Raw genomic sequence first — 18,559 nt, forward strand, 5'->3', positions numbered from 1 at the left:
CGTTGCCAGGGAACGGGCGGCGCTGACGCGGGCGCTGATGGAGCCGTCGCCCGGGAGACCCGGGGGGGCGGTGACGTCAGGGCGGAGGGAGGGAGGGATGGGGTGGGATGGGGTGAGGGGTGGGGGGGTCGTCGGGGTCTCCTGCCCACCCCGCCCCATCCCATCCTCCCGCCGGGGTCGCTCCCCGCCCCCGACGGCGCGTCCCCGCAGCGCGGCTGCGACCACCGCGCCGGCCCGGCGACAGCACCTGGCCCTGGTGACCCCCGGTGACCCCCGGCGGGGGTGCCGGGTCCCGCTGTCCGCAGCTACAGAGGCATTCCCAGCCCCGTGTGTCGGGGACACCGACAGGGACAGTCCAGCTGGCAGGAGGAAAAGTGCGGCTGCAGAGCTGCGGGGGACATTTATCCCTAATCCCTGTGAACGCCCACCCTTCGCAGTAGTGCCGGCGGTGGGACATTGACCCGCCTTCCCCCGTGCAAGGACGGTTTCCCTGCCCGTGTTTTCCAAGGTGTGATGGAGTAGGGAGGCTGCTGCCAACCAACCCTCAAGGGCTGAGGCCACCCCGGTGTGGGGACAGCAGCCCTCTGGGTCCACCAACTGGGCGCAGGCAGCAACACAAGTAATAATAAAGAGCCCATATGTTATCCTAGAATTATAGAATGGTTTGGGTTGGAAGGGACTGTAAAGATTATCTTGTTCCAAGCCCCCTGCCATGGGCAGGGACACCTTCGAAAGACCAGGTTGCTCAGAGCCCCATCCAACCTGGTCTTGAACACTTCCAGGGATGGGGCAGCCACAACTTCTCTGGGCAACCTGTTCCAGTGCCTTGCCACCCTCACAGTAAAGAATTTCTTTCAAATATCGAACCTGAACCTACTCTCTTAAGGTTTGAAGTCATTCCCTCTTGTCTCTCAGTCTTTCCTTGGAGGAGAGGTGCTCCATCCCTCTAATCATCTTGGTGGCCTCCTCTGGGCTCCCTCCAGCAGGTCCAATATATATACATGCAGCCTTGTGATACTATTGCAACTTACTGCTACATTCAAAATATACCTGCAGTACTATTATGTCTCCTGAGTCTGGAAGCGAGGCTTGGGAAGTTTCCCTTTGGCACACCAGGGCTGAAAGAGGTTGTTTGGGATTGAACCTCAGCATCCTGGAAGCTGAGACTCCTCTCAAGGTCAAATGTGAAGCAGCAGATGCACAGGGTTCAAACAGGCAGGTCTTCAGCCTTCACCCAGCAGGTGACTAAAATATTTGTACATTTGGAGTCAAATTCCAGTTTAGCCTCAAAAATAAGTCTTGAATGATGCCAGCCACATCTGTTAATCTTCTGTATTACAGTCAGTCAAGGCTCTTTTCAGGCAGGTAATTCAATCGTCTGTTGGGTTTCCAACTGGAAAACTGTCCCTCTAAGTCTGAGCCCCTCACCTGACTGTCACAGCCTGTGGCACACTGGGTAGTGACCCTTCTCTTCCACCCCGGGACACAAAATCTGGATTTGTCAGACTGCTTGAAATAAGGTGATGCTTTGGGTGGAAGAGATGTAGCTCTGCTTCACACCGAAGGTTGATACCAGACTCTTTTCGGTGGTGCTCAGTGACAGGATGAGGAGCAACGGCCATAAAATAAAACACAGGAAGTTTCACCTCAACATGAGGAATAACTTCTGTACATGGAGGGTGGCAGAGCACTGGAACAGGCTACCCAGGGAGGTTTTGAATTCTCCCTCTCTGGAGACATTTCCAAACCCACTTGGATGTGTTCCTGCGTCACCTGCTCCAGGTGACCCTGCCTTGGACTGGATGATCTCCAGAGGTCCCTTCCGACCCTGACTATTTTGTGATTCTGTGATTGTTTTCACATGTTGGTGGTGGTCTCCTTAAGGCACATGGATGACTCCTAAAGAGGCACCCACCAGGGGAGGAAAGTGACCTTTTTGTCAGCTTTTGTAAATTTAAAGATGGGACGAGGAAAATGTGGTGCTCTATATAAATCAAATACGTGAGCTGTGCGTCATCAATGCACTTGAGAGAGATCCATCAGGACGTTTTAGCGGAGCAAGCAGGACTTCCCCTGCTTCCCTATATATATATATACATATATATATACGTATATATATATATATATAACATTAACTCTTCTGCTTGTGTTACCTGCTGTAATGTTAGTGCTAGTCCTTTGGCGGGCCAATTACACTACAGGCTCTTTCTCCTACAAACACAGAGAAATAACACCTGAAATTAACCCCCAAACTTCCTTTATACACAAAAATCATGCTGTCTCAATGCTTGTTTTCTGTGAGCAGTCAGGCTGGCAGTCTGCAGGGCTTGAATGGTTCTGGGAGAGGCAGTGGCTTGCAGAGCTGGTGGTCAGGAGCTGAAGGACAGGAGCTGCTTACATGGTGTGACCCAAGTCATGGGACTGCTATGGCATGTGCTGTAAAAGGGGTAATAGCACACAGCCAGCCCAGGCTATTGTAGCATTCAATTAGTGCTTACACAGTGCCTTGAATAACTCACATGAAAAGCTGACTTATTATTATTGTTATTATTAAGCTAACAGTATATTCTCTGTGGAGCTCATGAGGAGAAGCTGACGCACAAACAGCACATACAGTAGCAGCTGCATGTGAACAGTGCCCCAGGAGTTATAAAGGAAAAAATTACCTTAATAATGGCTCCTCTGCTGTGGTGGGATTTTCCTCCCTTTAATTATAGTTGCTGCTTTCATTTGAAATTGATTAAGTGTTTTAGGATGGCAAACAGAGCTGGTCTTTTTGGAAAGAACACTCAAAGACAGCCCCAGCTAGGAGCGCAACATTTTTATTTCTTTTTAAAGGGCTCAGAATTTCTTTCTTCCCAAATAGGAAGAAGAGGACTGGATTTGGTGCTTGTGGACACCTGTGCCACAGGACTGCCTCGAGAGTGTCAGACCTCACTAGAGGAGAATCCACCATCCTGATTTTAATTAACTGCAGTAGATGGAAGAGGCAAGAAGGACTATCAAGTGTTGCTGCCTGTGGAAGGTACTTAAAGTGACCTCTGTTGCAAAGGGACATTTAACATATGCAGTGAAGGAGAGAGCACCAAATTTTTAAGAGTTATAACACTTTTATGATTTGCTGAGAGTTAAAAGACCCCCTGCATCTATTATTTTCAGCAACCTTTTTGTATTCCTCTTCCATTTTCGTTCATATGTGTCACAACAGCTTTCACCAGCACTGCACAATTTTGGTGGTGTCATATTTACATGGTTTTTCTACCACTTTCACTGTGAATACTGTGGAGGAATCACAAACCTCTTACACAGCCGTGTTCTGTCGCTTCACAGAGGTGCTTCTGTTGGGAAGGTTGAGGCTTCTGCAGTTTCTGCTTTAACATTTCTGCTGCCCTCTGGTGTTTCGGATATCCTGAACGAGGAATCACCTTGGATGATTCTGTGATATCCATGGTCGGGAGAGGTGTAATTACAGAGCTGGCTTGTACATAACCAGGGTAGAAGAGCGAGGAAAGTGAGGAGGACATTCCAAAGCATATTCACAAGGATGTTCCTTCGATTTCTCTCGGAAGACGGAGGAGCTGGGAGGATACAGCTGCTCAGTTTTTCCATTGCAGCAGCAATGTGCTCCCTCCCTAAGGGTGGCATGATCTATGTATGGCAATATACATGGAGACTGATGCCTTCCAGAACTCATCTTGCAGATATTTCCAGCAATTCAATCTTTAGTCATTTCACTCAGCATTTTCTATCAGTTTCAAAACAAACTAACGACAATAGCAACTTTCTTCGCTTGGCAAAAAGAAAACAAACCGAGAAGTGGAGTCATTCCTTTCTACCCATTTCACCCTCCACAGCTGAAGTCAGCCTGGATTGGTATGGCAGGTTTGCTGGGGCACTATTTACTGTACAGCTGTAGTTTTTTTCCCCAGAAAATAACAGTGTGATTATTTTGAAAATCGTATTTGTTAGGCTATTTTACGCAATTTAATTGAATAAAACCTTGCTGAAGTCAATAGTGTTGTTCCTGGTCACACCAAGTTAGACTCTGGCCTAGAAAAAAAGTAAAATGGGAGGTGTCACATTACAAAAAAAAATATAGTGACATTTGAAGTAAAGAAGATGAGATAACCAACTAAAATACTTGTAGGCTTATTTTAAAGACAAAAGCATTATCTTGAAAAAATGGTGCATGACTGTTTCTAATACAACTTCAAAGTGTCTTTGAATTGAAAAAATCCAGGCTGCCACTGCAATTTTGGCAAAAATACTTTAAAGCTAGCATGTCCTTACTGAGGTACCACAATGCTATGCAGAAATATATTTCAGACCACTGGAATGTCTTTGGTCATAATATTGCATCACAGTTACATAATTATGATCACAACAATGGTCTTTTGTCATTAAGGTTTATGACATTCCATAATTAACGAGACAATTACATTTCACTGACATAATACATTGAGCTTGTCTTGCAGAATAAAGGGACATAGACCTCCTCTTCACCATTTATCCTTATCTAGGGCTCAGAAATAGCTTTTTAAAGGATCACCACCAGGTATGTTTGGGTTCTTTACTTGCCTACATATAATGTGTTACAAAATCTACTGTTAATACCAAGGCTCTGACTGTCTTTGTTTATATAAGGGGAAATACAAACACTGAACAAACAAGGTGGTCTGTGCCCTTGAGAGTGCCTCTGTTTTATTGTAATCATTTCCCTTCTGTGTTTGTCACTCTGATAGTGCTGGGGCATATGAACCTGACTGGCAACTGGCAACAAACACACGAAAAAGTTATGTAAAAAAGAGAAGTGGGATAGGTTATTTCCATTGCCCAGGGTAAATAAAATGCAGAAGCTGAACAACTAGCACTGAACAATGGCTTTTGAATTAGGGTTTTTTTCCAATTGTTTAAGCTTAATGACCAAAGGTGGTGATAGTAGTAAAAGTGACTACAGACCTGTAGTCCAACTGTGCCCATTTAAATTTAACTGAAAGTCATTTTGTTTACACCTCTTAAAACATCCATCTGCAAGATATCCTGTAAGGCAGAACATGTATTCTATCAAAATGTGTTGAGCAAAGAGGACCAAAAACCTCTGGGGCTGAGTACATTAATCTTAAGTTACTTTTACTCTTGGCATATTAGCCAGGTAGGCACCTTCCTGGGGCAGAACCACCTGGAAATCAAATGCTTACAGACAAATTTGGAAATGGCATTTTTCCACCAAGACTGTACAATCTTCACAGACAAAAGAGACAACAGGTAAGGAAAAGATGTAATTTCCCCCATTTACTGTACCTCCTTTACTACTGGGAGGGCAGAAGGACTACAGGATGAAGTGTCTTGCCCATGGTAGTGATGCAGCAAGTCTGTGGCAGAGCTGTGAAACACATTTCTGCGTCCTGAGCTCTGGAAAAGTGCTTTAACTGCAAGGCCAGCCTTCACACTGAAATTAAGTGAATAACGTTAATCTTACAGCTGGTGTAAGTACAGCTGTGTACATACAGGGTTTAACACAATTTATACAATAGGCAGCTCTTATATGTGATTTTTTCACAGGCTGGGCTTTCTGGGCTTGTAATTTAATGTTAGCCCCCCCACTCCTGGCTGGAGTGTGGACAGAGAGGCAGGTCAAACGGAGTCAGCTGCTTTCTGCTGCTCCCAAAGCTTTACCACTCTGTGCCAGCAGTTTCTGTTGAGAGCTTGTGTTGCTTCTCACTGCTCCCTGAAACATCCCACACACTGTAGTAGCTTGTGTGTTGCTTTGTTGTTTGGGGTTTTTTTTAGGCCACACCTGATCAGGGAGCTTTAGCAGTGTAGGATCAGTCGGAAGCTGGCAGCTTCCAAAGCAAAAAACAAATGCCGAGTAGACATCAGATATGAGAGCAGAGGTGGCAGGGAGGCATGTCCACGATCCGTTTGACAGGGGATTTGACTCCTGTGAAATTATCCTTCCCCTTCTCTGTGCCAGCGTCCTCCCTGCTGACTGCTGTGCACACGGCTGTAATCTGAAGCTGTCAGTCCTCCCAGGGCCCCAGACAGAGATGAAGGTTGAAAGGGTCCCAAGACTGAAAAGGCTATGGACAGGGTGAGAAGGAAACAACAAGCAGCAGGGAAGCAGTGCTGGAAACCCCTTGAAATGGTGAGGGAAGAAAACCCACCGACACCACTGAGGGAAGGCTGGTTGTGTAAAGAAGCAGTGCTGGGGTAGGGATGATCTGCCCTGCTTGGGTCCTGAGCTGTCTAACAGGAGTTGGGACACTCAGTCATACCATTGTCACCCTATTGTCACCTCATTGTCCATGTCTGGTGGTTTCACAGGCTCTGGGCACCCCCAACCTGAGGCAGAGCTTGTGGGAACTCCACATTGAAGCTACAAATTAGCCAAAACTCAAGGTCAAACTCTCTTGTGCCCCTTTTCCCTTGCCTTGCCTTGGATCTTTTCTCTTTGGGATCCCTACAAAAAGGTTGGGGAAATTCTGCCAGCTGGATGGATGTGGTGGGAAACCAGCCTCCTTTCAACAAGTTTGGGAACTTTCCCATGGGTGGGCCAGGGGACTGAAGGCTGTTGCCCTTGTCTTTATGGCTGCTGGGGTTGCTGTGAGGTGTTCCCAGCTGTCCAAGACCTGCCAGTTGTTCTCCAGCTGGTGCAGATGGCCTCACTGGGGACTGGATGTCTGTTCCCGTGCTGGGCTGGAGGGACAATCTATGAGAGCAGGAAGGGAATTCAGCCTCATTCCTTTAGGACTGACTGTCCCCGTGTCCCATTGCATTTTACAGGAGTGCTGTAGGATGTGGAGGTGCCCCGGCGGTGCAGCTGTGGGCGAGGTGGACGCGTGCCCAACAGGAAGCGTCCTGAGACAATGGAATTCGCTGCACACGTATGTTCTTTGCTGATGGCTGTGCTGGAAACAGTGACCCGAGTCTGGCAGTTTTGATGTCCCCTTGCTCCAGCCTCCACACCCCTCCCCTCGCTTGTGAGTGATTCATGCAGAAAGCTGCAAATCACTCCCCAGGGACAAAATGAATAAAGGCCCCCCTCACCTTTCCTCTATATTCATGCATTAGTGCCTGAGATCCTCCATACTCTTGCTGCAGTTTGAGATGGAAAGACAATTGCTTTCCCAGTGTCCCAAGTAATTCTTTCACCTGCTTGTGCCTGCCTGTGCCTCTGCCAGGAAAGGGGGAATGCACAGGCTCCTTTGAAGAGGGTTTTAATGGCATTTGTCCACTGCCTACCAAAAAACCTGGAGCTTCTCCCCTCCCCCTTCTCCTTCTCAACTTTGCTCACTCTGAAAGAAAACAGAAACAAAATAAAAGTTGCATTAACAGCACAGTGTTGGTGGTACAGTTATTCCACAGGGAAAACCCGATATATCCACCTATTGTCTGAGCCACTACTAAGAGATCCTTAGTCAATGAGCAAGTTACGAAAACAGGTATCCTTCCTTAGAGATTGATGTGATATTTGCATCTGATATTTCCTGCCATACAGCACAGATTGTTTGTGCCGATGGACAAGTGAGAAACGCGGCTTTCCAGAGGGGGGGAGAAGGACTGTTGCAACACACCTTTATTGTCCTCCCCTGGAACAGCGTATACGATTCATTTTCCATCCATCCCTGCAAATACATTTCCTATAATTGCCGCTCTGTCAGATGCGCTGTAATCCGTCCCCTCCTACGTCAGCTGCATTGTTGTAACCCCCCTCCTATGTCAGGAGAACTGTAATCCTCCTCTTGCATTACATCAGGGCTGCGTCTCTGACATTTTCATCGGCGTTCACCCAAAGTCTGGCAGAGCAGGGGCAGAGAGAGAACAAAACGCCACTTTCTGGACCATGAATATGATGAGTTCTCCAGCATTTTGGGCGTGCATGTGGGTGTTTGGAAGTGAGGTCAAGCGCATTTTACACACTCAGAAGCTGGCACTCTGCAGCCACACACCACACAAAGGTTCCTATTGGTGCTGAACGTGAGAAGCTCAGCAGAATTTTTGTGTGGTACTGAATCATGCATCATACGTTCTTTTACACGCTGGTTCCACACGCGGGCTGTGGCGGAGGGGAAGACAATAAATAAAGTTTCAGAGAACAAAGGGTTAGCAGAACTCCTGCTTTGTAAGCCCCTAGCTGATGAAATTACTCCAGTGAAGCAGGAGCGGGGGAGGTGGGCTGGCTGGCAGTTTGTGAGTGGGACACCAAGACAACCCATTTTCAAATGTGCACACGCGTTACGCTTCGTTCCTGGGGCTCAGCAAGACCCTACAAACAATAACACAAAGGAAATTTCTTACGTGCTGTTCTTGGCACAAGCCAACCCTGAGTTTCCGGGGAAGCAAAGTACAGGGCATATGGGATCTAAATATATGCAATCGTGGATGACAAGAAACATGGAAGAACTTTTTGGATGGAGTTGTTTGTTGACATCCTGAAAATATCTCTCACAAGATGGATAATGACAAGGCAACTCAAAACCAGATGGTTCTCCAGTGATGGTTTCACAAGAGCTTTAAGTTTGGGGTGGAGTGAGCAGTTTGTGCTACTGGGGCAGATTGATTGTGACTCCTCAAATAGGAAACCAGATGTTCATACTTCAGCTAGAAATGCTCCCCTTGTTACGCAGCTGATACAACTAGAGAGCACACAGCTTTGTCTCATATTCAGTAGGACATGTTATCTTCAAGCAGTTCTTCATGTTGCAGGCTCTTGATCATCTTTTGAGCTGGCTCAAGCTGTTTCCTTTCTGTCGATAGCCGTCACCTCTCAAAAGATCAGTGACATAGATCTCCTTTTCCTTGCCTAATTTATGCTTTTCAGTTTGGCAGATGGTTCCCCAGTCTTGTAGTACATACCAGGGGAAAACTCTTACAACAAGATCTGCAATTGCTCATTGTTGTGGTTAAGATAGACTAGTGTCTTGGCTTAAAGAGATGCCTTTTTGGAAGATATTATAATTATATGAGTATAGCAAGATCATATTCTATAGGTATTTATTTAAAGACTAACACTGCTAGATGCATAAAATGTAGAGGATCAGATTAGGAAGAGACCTAGTTACACAGAAATTCCTACTGAAAGCAAAGGTGAGAAAGTCAGTAACTGAACTCATCTGAAAATTTTATTTAGGTGCTTCTATAGGAGCTGAAATCTGTGACATGGATTCCTCCAGCCAGCACATTCCTACTTTGGCAAGTCACTCATGTCAGCAGGGCTTTTCGGGCTGAAAGCCTTTAAATTCTTTCATTTGTAATGTAAGGAGGAAGACTGTGAAGAAGGAGAACAAAATTGGTATTGATTTGCACTGGGTTCCAGTGCAAAACCCCTTCTGGTGGGTCTGTGTGAGGATACACAAGTGCCTTACTCTGTAGCTGCAGATGACATATCCTCTCTGGGGCAATGATCTGGGATTGAGACAAATGGTGGTAATAAGATGTATAGTCTGGAAACCCTCCATTGGCATCTTCTGTACTTCACTGCGTGCCAATAAAAACTAGTGTGACGGCCAAACCTTTCCACAGACCCATTTGTTAATAAGAGATACAAGATAAGGAATTCAATATATTTTCACGTTCACCCCTTTGACAGCATGACATTATTCTGGTGGTTCGTAATATCAGATGGGAACCTGGAGTTCAAATTTATAACCTACTAGCAATATTGATAAATATTTTCCTCAGACAAAAAGTAAATTTCTCACTGAAGTCAAAGTGATAAGCCATAAAGGGATATGTGCATTCTCTGTTAGTGCTGGAAGGTACTTCTGATGCTTTTGGGGAAGCAGAATAAGCTGCCTTACAGAAAATGCATTGAATTGCAGTGTAGTTGGGACAAACTACAGGATGGAGCAACACTCATCACCACAAGTAGGATGGGGTTGTGGAGAGAACATCTATTACTGCATCTTCACAAGACAGAAAGGTATTCAGAATCTCTTTTTTTTTTTTGGTTCTTTTTCTTCTGTTTGGGTTTTTTTCCCTGTTTTTTTTCTTGAACAGGAGGCTTGTTAAATAGCACAGCAGCCACATGAGCATTTAGAGAGAATGCACTTGTGCAGCAACCTTTGTGAAAAGGAAATATTGGTTTGGGCATCAGGGTTTAGAAAAAAATGCCGAGACCAAAAACCCAACAAGCAATGAATAGTAAAGGCATGAACAGAGTACAATTCACTGGGTGCCAGTCACTGGAGCCATTTGCTGAGGAATTTCTAATGATAACAAACTCCCATCTGAATTCTCTGCATCCAGCTTCATCAACAGACAGAAAGACAATTTCTCTTGCTCATATTATTGATGGCAAATTGTTTGCCTGGCATTAGAATAGAGCAGAGTGGAGTTATATGTCTCATCTCTCCTGAAGAGCCTGGGATTTGGGTTCTCTGCTCACTGCATTGTGAGGAAAACCTGGGAATGCCTGAAGGTGAATTGAAGGACATTATCACTGCAGCCAGGATGGTGGAAGTGAAATTATAGGAAACAGCGATACTGGACTGGCACTGCAGACTGGGAGGTGTCACAGGTTCCTGGGCAGAAAGAAACAGGAAAAAATTTGCTGCCCTTCATCAGAGAGTGATGAGGAGTGAAGAGATGTGCTATTTATGATAGTGAAAGTGCACCTTCTCCTGACAAATTAGTCGAGTATCCACAAGAACTCATTAGTCTCAGTAGGACAGGTTTGCTCCAGCTGGAATGAGCACCCTGAACCACCAGCACATCTTTTCACCCAGGGCTTTGCTTTCAGGCCTACAATGTGTGAATAATGTGTGTGTGCAGGCACACACCTGTGTCTGGGGGAGGAATCCCTTCTAAATCATCTTGCTGCTCCACATGGAGACAACATGCCCAATGCCTGACATTACTTACCCCTGGCAGCCCAGGATGGAGGGTGAACCATCAGGAGGCAGGTGCAGACACCCCTTGTAGGGAGGATTTCCACGTTTTGTCCATTCATATTTCCATTTGGAATGAACACTCGGGGGATGTGTCCTTGCCAACTGCACTTGTATCATGATGTCCTGGCACAGAGGGACCAGCAGTCCTGCACTGCCCAGGAAGGACAGGGAGACTTTGCAGAAGTATCACCAGCATAGGCTGCTGGCCTTTACAGTCTCATTGGTGAATTGTTTTACATAAAAGCCACTAGTGAACACAGTAAAAACACAGTGAGTGATAAGCCAGTTGTCCTAATAAACAAAGATAAAAAAGGCTGGGTTCTATCCTAGAATAATGGCAGCAACTTTGTGTCACTGGAGTAGCATGAGAAAGCTGGAAGCTTATGCTGGATACACGGTGAGGAATAAACTGGAGCAGGGAGCAACTGAGCTCTCCTGGGAAGGGAGGATACCTTGCCAGGCCATGCCCCACTTCTGAAAGTGTGGGAACCAGCCATTCCCCCACCAGATTGGAAAAGATGAGGAAGGACATGCTCAGGGATGCAAGGATGCTTTCTACTGTGCTTCCTGAGCTCTGACCTGCCCCGCTCCAGAATCTCACCCTGATAACAACCTGGCAGCATCACCATTCCATTGATTAGTGATCATCCCCTGACCTGTATCTCTCCCAGCCTGTGCTTGTTACCTGTCCAGGTAGGAAACAACACATGGGTATCTCCCCTACACCTCAGGCAGTTTTCCCCTGAGTTGGGAACGCCCCGGGCCTCTTTGGCAGCCACAACTTTAGAACAAATGCATGAGATCCTCCCTGTGTTTTTACAACCTACAGCCCCCATGAATGACAGGAGGAGATCCTGTGTTTGTTCTTCAGAGTGGTGCCTTGGCTCTGGTCCCATCTAGGGGATGAGCTGATAGGAGAGCAAGATCAAGCTCTCACCTAGAGAAAAACAAACCATATGCACTGGTATGTCTTGTTTAATAGGACCTGCTGGTGCACTGGCCACAAGCTTTGCTCTAGACACTGCCCCAGTGCAGTACAAGTGTGAGGGATGCTGCACCTGGTCAGCTTCTGCATCCGTCCCACCAGTGCTGGACCACTGCTTGCAGTTGGGCTCAAGGCATCCTTGGCCTTAGAGAGGGTTCATTTTGCCATACTCCAAGTTGGCTCCAACAGTGCATTCCTACCCACGACATGGATGGTTTCTCGGAATGGCATATTCCCCCAGAAAGATAGAAAGAAGGGAAAAAAAAGCTTTAAAAGAAGGAAAATCCTCAGTGACCCCTGCTGGACACAGACACAGGTATTGCCCTTGGGCCTCCCACTCACTCAAGTGCCATTGGTATGTGTGCCTGGCTGAAGCCCTTGGAAGGGAAACAGCAGTAGTTAGGCTAGAATAAAAAAAAAAATGTATATATATAAAAAATGGGAGAGAGTAAAAATTGCAACATTTCCTCCTCTTTCTGTGTGTGTTTCAGAGCTTTATGGAAGCTTGTATTTGTCCCTCCTCCTCAGCTGTAGATTGCCCCTTGTTACAAGCTTTTCCCCTTCATCACCTTTTTATATCTCCCTTCATGTCCCCATCTGCAAAGCGTGTCATGGATCTGATCCTTCTGGCACAGGTACAGTGTGTCTGTATGGCACAGAGAGAAGCTTGGACACATGTAAAGCACTACCACACACTGTTGGCACAGCCCCTCACCATGGAGGTGAACAGAAAGGCTCCGTGGCTCCTCAGGTTTGCTCCACACAGCAGTTCTGCAGTCACACTGTGACAAAATTCCCTTCTACCGCTTGCCAGCAAGCAGGTCCCTGCCTGCCCAGAAGCAGGGACCCACTCCAGAGGAACCTGTTCCCAGCAGCCTGGACCCTTCCCCTGCTGCCTGCTGTCTCTGCAGGCTCCATTTAGCTCCTGCCAAGACTAAGCACGGGAAGCTCTATGTACCTTGCCAGCTCCTTCTTCCAGGAAAAGATCTCATCCCTTCTCTCCAGGATCTCCTGACAGTAGAAGCCTTTACAGGCTGCATGTCTGAGCTGGGAGGAATCCTAAGCTTCCCTTCCTACCTTTTAAAACCAGCTCTGGATATCCAGGCAGGAGCAAGCCAAACTGGCCATTTGTCCCATCCTCCATCCTCCCTTCCTGGCCCCAAAGGCAGTCTAAGGGGAAGTGTTCCTCCCAGGGTCCCCAAATGGCTCATCTTTGTGTCTCCCAGTGGCTCCCCGGCTGATGCAGTTGATTATCCTTGAAAGACCTTGCAGCTGTCAAGTCTTTCACTGGGTCTGGAGCCAGGATAATTGGTGTGCTCCAGGTCCAAAATAGTTTAAAACAACTGCATCCTGTCCGCCCAAAAGTCACCCAGCAGGTTCTTGGGGACAGCCCCCAGCAGCTGCACAGGGTCTACATGTGCTCTTTAACAGCTGTATTTCAGAAGGGAAGAAGGGACTCCTGTAACATGGACAGTTGTCTCGACTTCCTTGGAAAGGAACAGCATGCTGACTGTCCTGGCCTGACTGCAAATGCCCTCAGCCAGTGCTAACTGTGCCAAAACCATAATTACCTCGTCTTCCTTGTTCTTCTGGCATCACCAAGAGCTGGTTTTTATGGGCAATAATAGCAGTGCTGCTTCTTTCCCTAACGAGCTCGTGTGAGCTGCTTCTGACGTCTCCATTTCTCCAATCCAGAGAAATCCCCTACCTGCTCTGTAATTGTGTGCTAACTGCCAGTTCACAAAGGCAGAGTATTCTGCCTGATTTGAGGCCAATTGGATTTTGGCTGCAGCATCACCTGATGTTCAGGGCTAATGGAAGAAGGTGCACGTCGTCACCAGAAAACAGACTGTAGTGGTGTGGTCTTCAGTTCCCAAAGCTTCAGTGCCTTTCTGCGTAAGCAGCCCCACGCAGTCAGTGGATGAGTGCATCCTCATTATTCATCCTGTGAAAAATATGAAGCGTCTGCGAAATCTGGCTGAGTGTGCACAAAGGATTTTGGCAAGTTCCGGTAGCGCTCTGGGTACCCCCACAGAGTGGATGTGGTGAGTCTGGAAAGGGTCGACTGCCCACCCACCACGCTGGATTTTCTGCTCAGTGACCAGCATTAAGTTGTGACTTCAATTAATCTATGCACAAAAAGAAAACAAAATTTAAAAAAAAAAAAAAAAGAAAGGGGCTTTTGTGTCATGGGCACTTTTTTTTTCTTCTCTAACCACTGTGATCCAGCATTCACCTCCCTCCTCTTCCAGTTCCTGGGGACTTTATATCAAATGGTTTATATCAAATGGTTGTGTCACCAAATGGATGTGTTTGCCAGGTCAGTAAACAGCAGCCACATACGGAGCTACAAACTGGCTGAGCTTCTGTTATAGCGACTAGGGAGCTTGAACTAATGCAGGTGAAGAAAAGTATGAGCCCTCTGCTTCCACCATCACCCCCAGCATCAAAGGCCCTTCTGGCTCAAGGGACTGACACGTCTGTGGGTGCAGACATCCTTTTTTACCCCTAATCCACGAAGGAGTAAGTCGTGAAGGAGACTGATTCATGAAGAAGACTTCCTTGACACACAGCCCTTGCAGAAGGAGCAAGCCCCTCTGTCCTAGGTTGTGTGGAGGAGCCCAGTGCAGTGAGTCCCAGGCAGTCACTTACAGGTTACCTGCATTAATAAGTGAAGAAGGGCACACAGACCTGCTAGTCCACACTGCTTAGCTGCTGGCTCACTCTGTGGGTCTCTTTTGGCCTGCTCCAGCCAGCTCTCAGCACGAGTCTGCTTGGAAGGGGCCTAATCCTGCACAGTGGAAAAATGAGTGAGCAAGTGCTGCACAAGATCACTTTGTGGCTTTTTTTTTAATTTTTTTTGAGTGGCAGGATGTAAGTACCACAGGGGCTGTGGTGCTTTCTCTAGCTGAAAGCAGTGGGCAACTACACAGTTTTCAGGATCTGGCCCCTAGGATCTGATGCACAGCCCAGAGAACATCTCTGATGATTCAGCAGACCCAGGACAGACTGCTAACTTTCCCCCTTCTGCACATGAGGCCTGTTTAATGTCTGCATTGTGTTAAACTGTGAAAATGAACACTCTTCTGATAATTGTTCTCAGGAAGGAGTAACATTATAGTCAAGGCATCCTGCAGAAACACCGTGAGTCAAAGGAGAGGTAATTCCAAGACAATCTTGCTGTTAGCTGGGGTCCAAGCTGTGAAGATTTTGCACAGCTCTGAGGAAACAGAACCCAGTAGGACTGTAATGTTGAGTCTGTCATCCTTTATATTCCTTTTTTCTTCTACAAAGATGTTCCTGGTCTGAACCGCAGGCGAGGCTTATTGCATTGCCTGTGTTCACAGGGGTAGAAGTACCCTTTGGATACATGGCTTGCATCATTAGTCACAGACTTTGATCCTTCTGCTCCTATTTCCTCTGTGGCAAGGGCTCAATATTTTTCTTTCTGACACCACTCTGCAGGGCTCAGTCCTTTCACCACCACACTGAACAGCACTGCAGTATTTTCAATAGCTCCTCAGGATTCCGGTGACCCAAGTGCAGATGGAGATGCCCAAACTATTCCAGTATGTATGTCTCAATAACATCCAAACATTGTTGAGCAATAAAATGCATCAGGGCTGGTGCAATACTCCTGAAGGACTGCAGAGCCCTCTCTGGGGGACAGACACATGAAATGGGCAGATCTGTACCCTGTGCAAGCTTTGCTGGGGGGTTGGGCACGTCAGACAGATGGGCTGGGCACAAAGCCTTGTACATTTAATCTGTCTCTCAGACCAGAAACTTCTTGTGCCACGCGTTGTGTCTCACAGGCAAAGAGTTAAGCTCATCTTCAGTTCTTCGTAAATACCACATTAACAGCTGGCATTTCCAGTGGCCAGAACTTCAAAAACACAAGCCAAGTAGTTGGAGTTCTTTGGGCATTGGCAGGAGGGCTTGGAGGTGTGATGGTGGAGACGCACAGGGACAGGATGAGAGGCAACAGAAATGAGTTGCAGAAGGAAAATTCTGATTAGTTATTAGAAAAAGATCTTTCCCTGTAAGAGTGGTCACGCACTGGACCAGAGTGACCAGAGATGCTGTGTAATTGCAGCCTTGGAGATACTCTGCTGGACAAGTCCCCGAGATGTTTGATCTATGTTGGCCATGCTTTGAGCAGGGGCTGGGACCAGATGTCATTCAAAGACCTGCATGACCTGCACAATAAGGGATTTTATGACTCTGTGGCCAGTGTGGGCTAAGTCACAGTGATTCAAAAAGGCACTCCAAGGATGGAGACTGAGCTAAATTCTCCTCTGTTTTATAACTCTTAAATGAGAAAGTGCAAAAATCATCTTTCTCACCTCAGGGACTGCGGGCAGTTTGTTACTCTGCATCAGGGACCCTCAGGACTGTATCTGCTATCACCTGTCTCTAAGCTACAACTTTATTAACTCAGGATTTCTTTTCTGGCTGAGAGCTTTTCCTCAAGAAATACGGTTCCAATCAGCCATGGAGCACACAGTTCCTGTTCAGCAGCTGACATTTTAGGGGGGAATCACAAAGCCACTGGGACCCAGCAGCAGCATTTTGTGGTCAGGGCACAGAGCTGATCTGTGGGACACCCGTCTGTCTCTCTCAGACCAAGCGGTGGAAATGAGATGTCCCACCACAGAAGGAAGCCTCTTAACTCCCAAGTCATCCTAACTTTGGCTCCTGGCTATTTAAAGACCCTGTGGAAAGTGGAACAACTCCAGCACGAGGGACTGAGAGCAGCCCGTTCCCAGGGAGCGCAGAGACGCGGTCAGGATGCTGCAGAGGAGGTTGGAGACGTGGGTTTCCCTCGAGGGGTGAAGCAGTTGGCTCTGCATCTCCCACATCCTGTGCCACAGCCCTCAGCTGGGACATGGAGGCACCAGCACCCCCACACCTCCTGCCCTGTGTCCTGTCACAACTGCGGCAGGATTTTGCTCTGTTTTGCTGCCAGAAGGATAAACCAGTGGGTACCTCCAGAAGGAAGGAAGCAGGGCCACAGTGATGCCTGGCACACCTTTACAAGAGAGCAAATAAGAGAGAGGGAGGTGAGCAGGATTTATGGCTGTGGCCTTGAGGCTTTCAGCACATCTTACTCTATATAGAGGGTAGTTTTCTTTGGCTAAATTGCAACACTGCAGTAACCTCCTGCACTCAGTAACAGAGGGCGGGGGCGTGCTTGTGTGCTTCGAAAAAAAAATCCAGCATTACACTGGTGAGAATTATATATTTTAAAAAAAACATGTAGAAGAAAAGCAATAAAACAAGAACTAAACACAAGTGTTTTCTCAGGAATTGTCTGCTCTTTCCCTTTGGGTCAGTGTATTTGCCCAGCACATAAACAACATTGCTCACACAACTCACAGGGAAATCTGACTGGCAGCACAGGCTGCCTGGGTGGGGAGATATTTTTGTCCTAAGGCCCAAAAGAGGAACAAGCAATATTGAACAGTGAGCATAGGTGAAATGCAAGCTGAAGGAAGCCAGCTCAGGGGCACTGTGGGGAAAATGGGCTAGTAGTTTGGCAGGCAAAAGCAAGGCCTCTTGTGGTCAGAGGGAGTAGCCTGGAGAGATGGGGAGTGGGAGGCAGGAGCAGGAGCCAGAGATGGACAGAGTGGAAGAAGAGATGAGCCTGTGGTGCTACCATGAGGAGAGGAAGAGCAGGAGGAAAGCTGAGCTGAGATGTGGGCAGAGGCTGCTCAGCCTGGAGTTTCAAATGTCAGGATGAAGAGCTTGACCAAACGTAGAAAGGAAGAGAGTGGGATGTCAGCAGAGGGGAGGGAAGGGACAGCTCCACAGGCAGGGAGGACACTGGCACCACTGGGTGTTGTGGGGGGACCTGCTGTGCCCAGCACAGGGTGAGGTAGATGGAGAGGGGCAGGGAGGTGGCAGTGCAGGGCTCCCAGGGTGGTGGGAGACATCCTGACACCCCTGAGAGGCACTGGGTGCTGTGACAGTGGGAACAAATGGCCCTTTCAGGGACCTCCACAGTAAACAGGAAGGAGAAGATAAAGCTGCAGCCACAGAGGCCACTTGGTTTCAAGGGAGATTTCCTCCGTCTTAGAAAGACCAGGGTGTGCTTGTGGCTAAACAGCCAAGCCTGAGGGAAGTGCAGTCCATGGATGGAAGGGAGATCCCGCTGGCCCCTTGCAGGCAGGCCAGGGAGCATCAGGGTAGAGTGATGTGGAGGAGCGTGGGTGCAGCTCCCCACCTCGTCTGTCATGTTGGCAACTTCTCCGTGCTCTGGTCCTACTGCCACAAGCCTTCCTGATCTCTCCCTGCCCCAGGAGGAGGACCCCCCTCAGCATTTTGAGATCAGCTTCACACATCCCAGCCACTAGAGGAGAAGGTTTCCCTGTGATGGGCTCTCCCAGGGAGCTACCACCATGATGCTGTGGCAGTGCCATTCACACTTTGGGCTGGTTTCCTCTGTTTGCTCAACTCCCATCTCATCCCACCCCATCTCACCCCCGTCCATTCCATCCCACTCCACTCCACTTCATCTCATCCCATCTGCAGGAGCAGAAACATCTGCCTGTACCAAAGCAGCAACAATGTAAAGCAGATGTTGGAAAACAAAAACAGAAGGTGAAGGCACCATGAAAGCATCAACTCCCGACCCCAGGAAGCACATCTCCGTCGGGGCACATCTCCAATCCCGTCTCCC

General features: G+C 47.6%; 2 long non-coding RNA genes across 2 annotated transcripts; both read left to right on the forward strand.

The window, feature by feature from the left end:
* Window positions 1-240: 240 nt before the first annotated feature.
* Window positions 241-4,233, forward strand: LOC108495340. The gene is made up of 3 exons (XR_001874095.1): window positions 241-508; window positions 2,867-3,025; window positions 3,331-4,233. It is a non-coding gene; the product is annotated as an uncharacterized LOC108495340 (long non-coding RNA).
* A 110-nt stretch (window positions 4,234-4,343) lies between these two features.
* LOC108495320 lies at window positions 4,344-7,292 on the forward strand. The gene is made up of 4 exons (XR_001874067.1): window positions 4,344-4,555; window positions 5,149-5,265; window positions 6,034-6,145; window positions 6,784-7,292. It is a non-coding gene; the product is annotated as an uncharacterized LOC108495320 (long non-coding RNA).
* Window positions 7,293-18,559: the final 11,267 nt, after the last annotated feature.

Source organism: Lepidothrix coronata, unplaced genomic scaffold (genome assembly GCF_001604755.1).
Source record: "Lepidothrix coronata isolate B3197 unplaced genomic scaffold, Lepidothrix_coronata-1.0 Scaffold30, whole genome shotgun sequence".
Taxonomy (NCBI): Eukaryota; Metazoa; Chordata; class Aves; order Passeriformes; family Pipridae; genus Lepidothrix; species Lepidothrix coronata.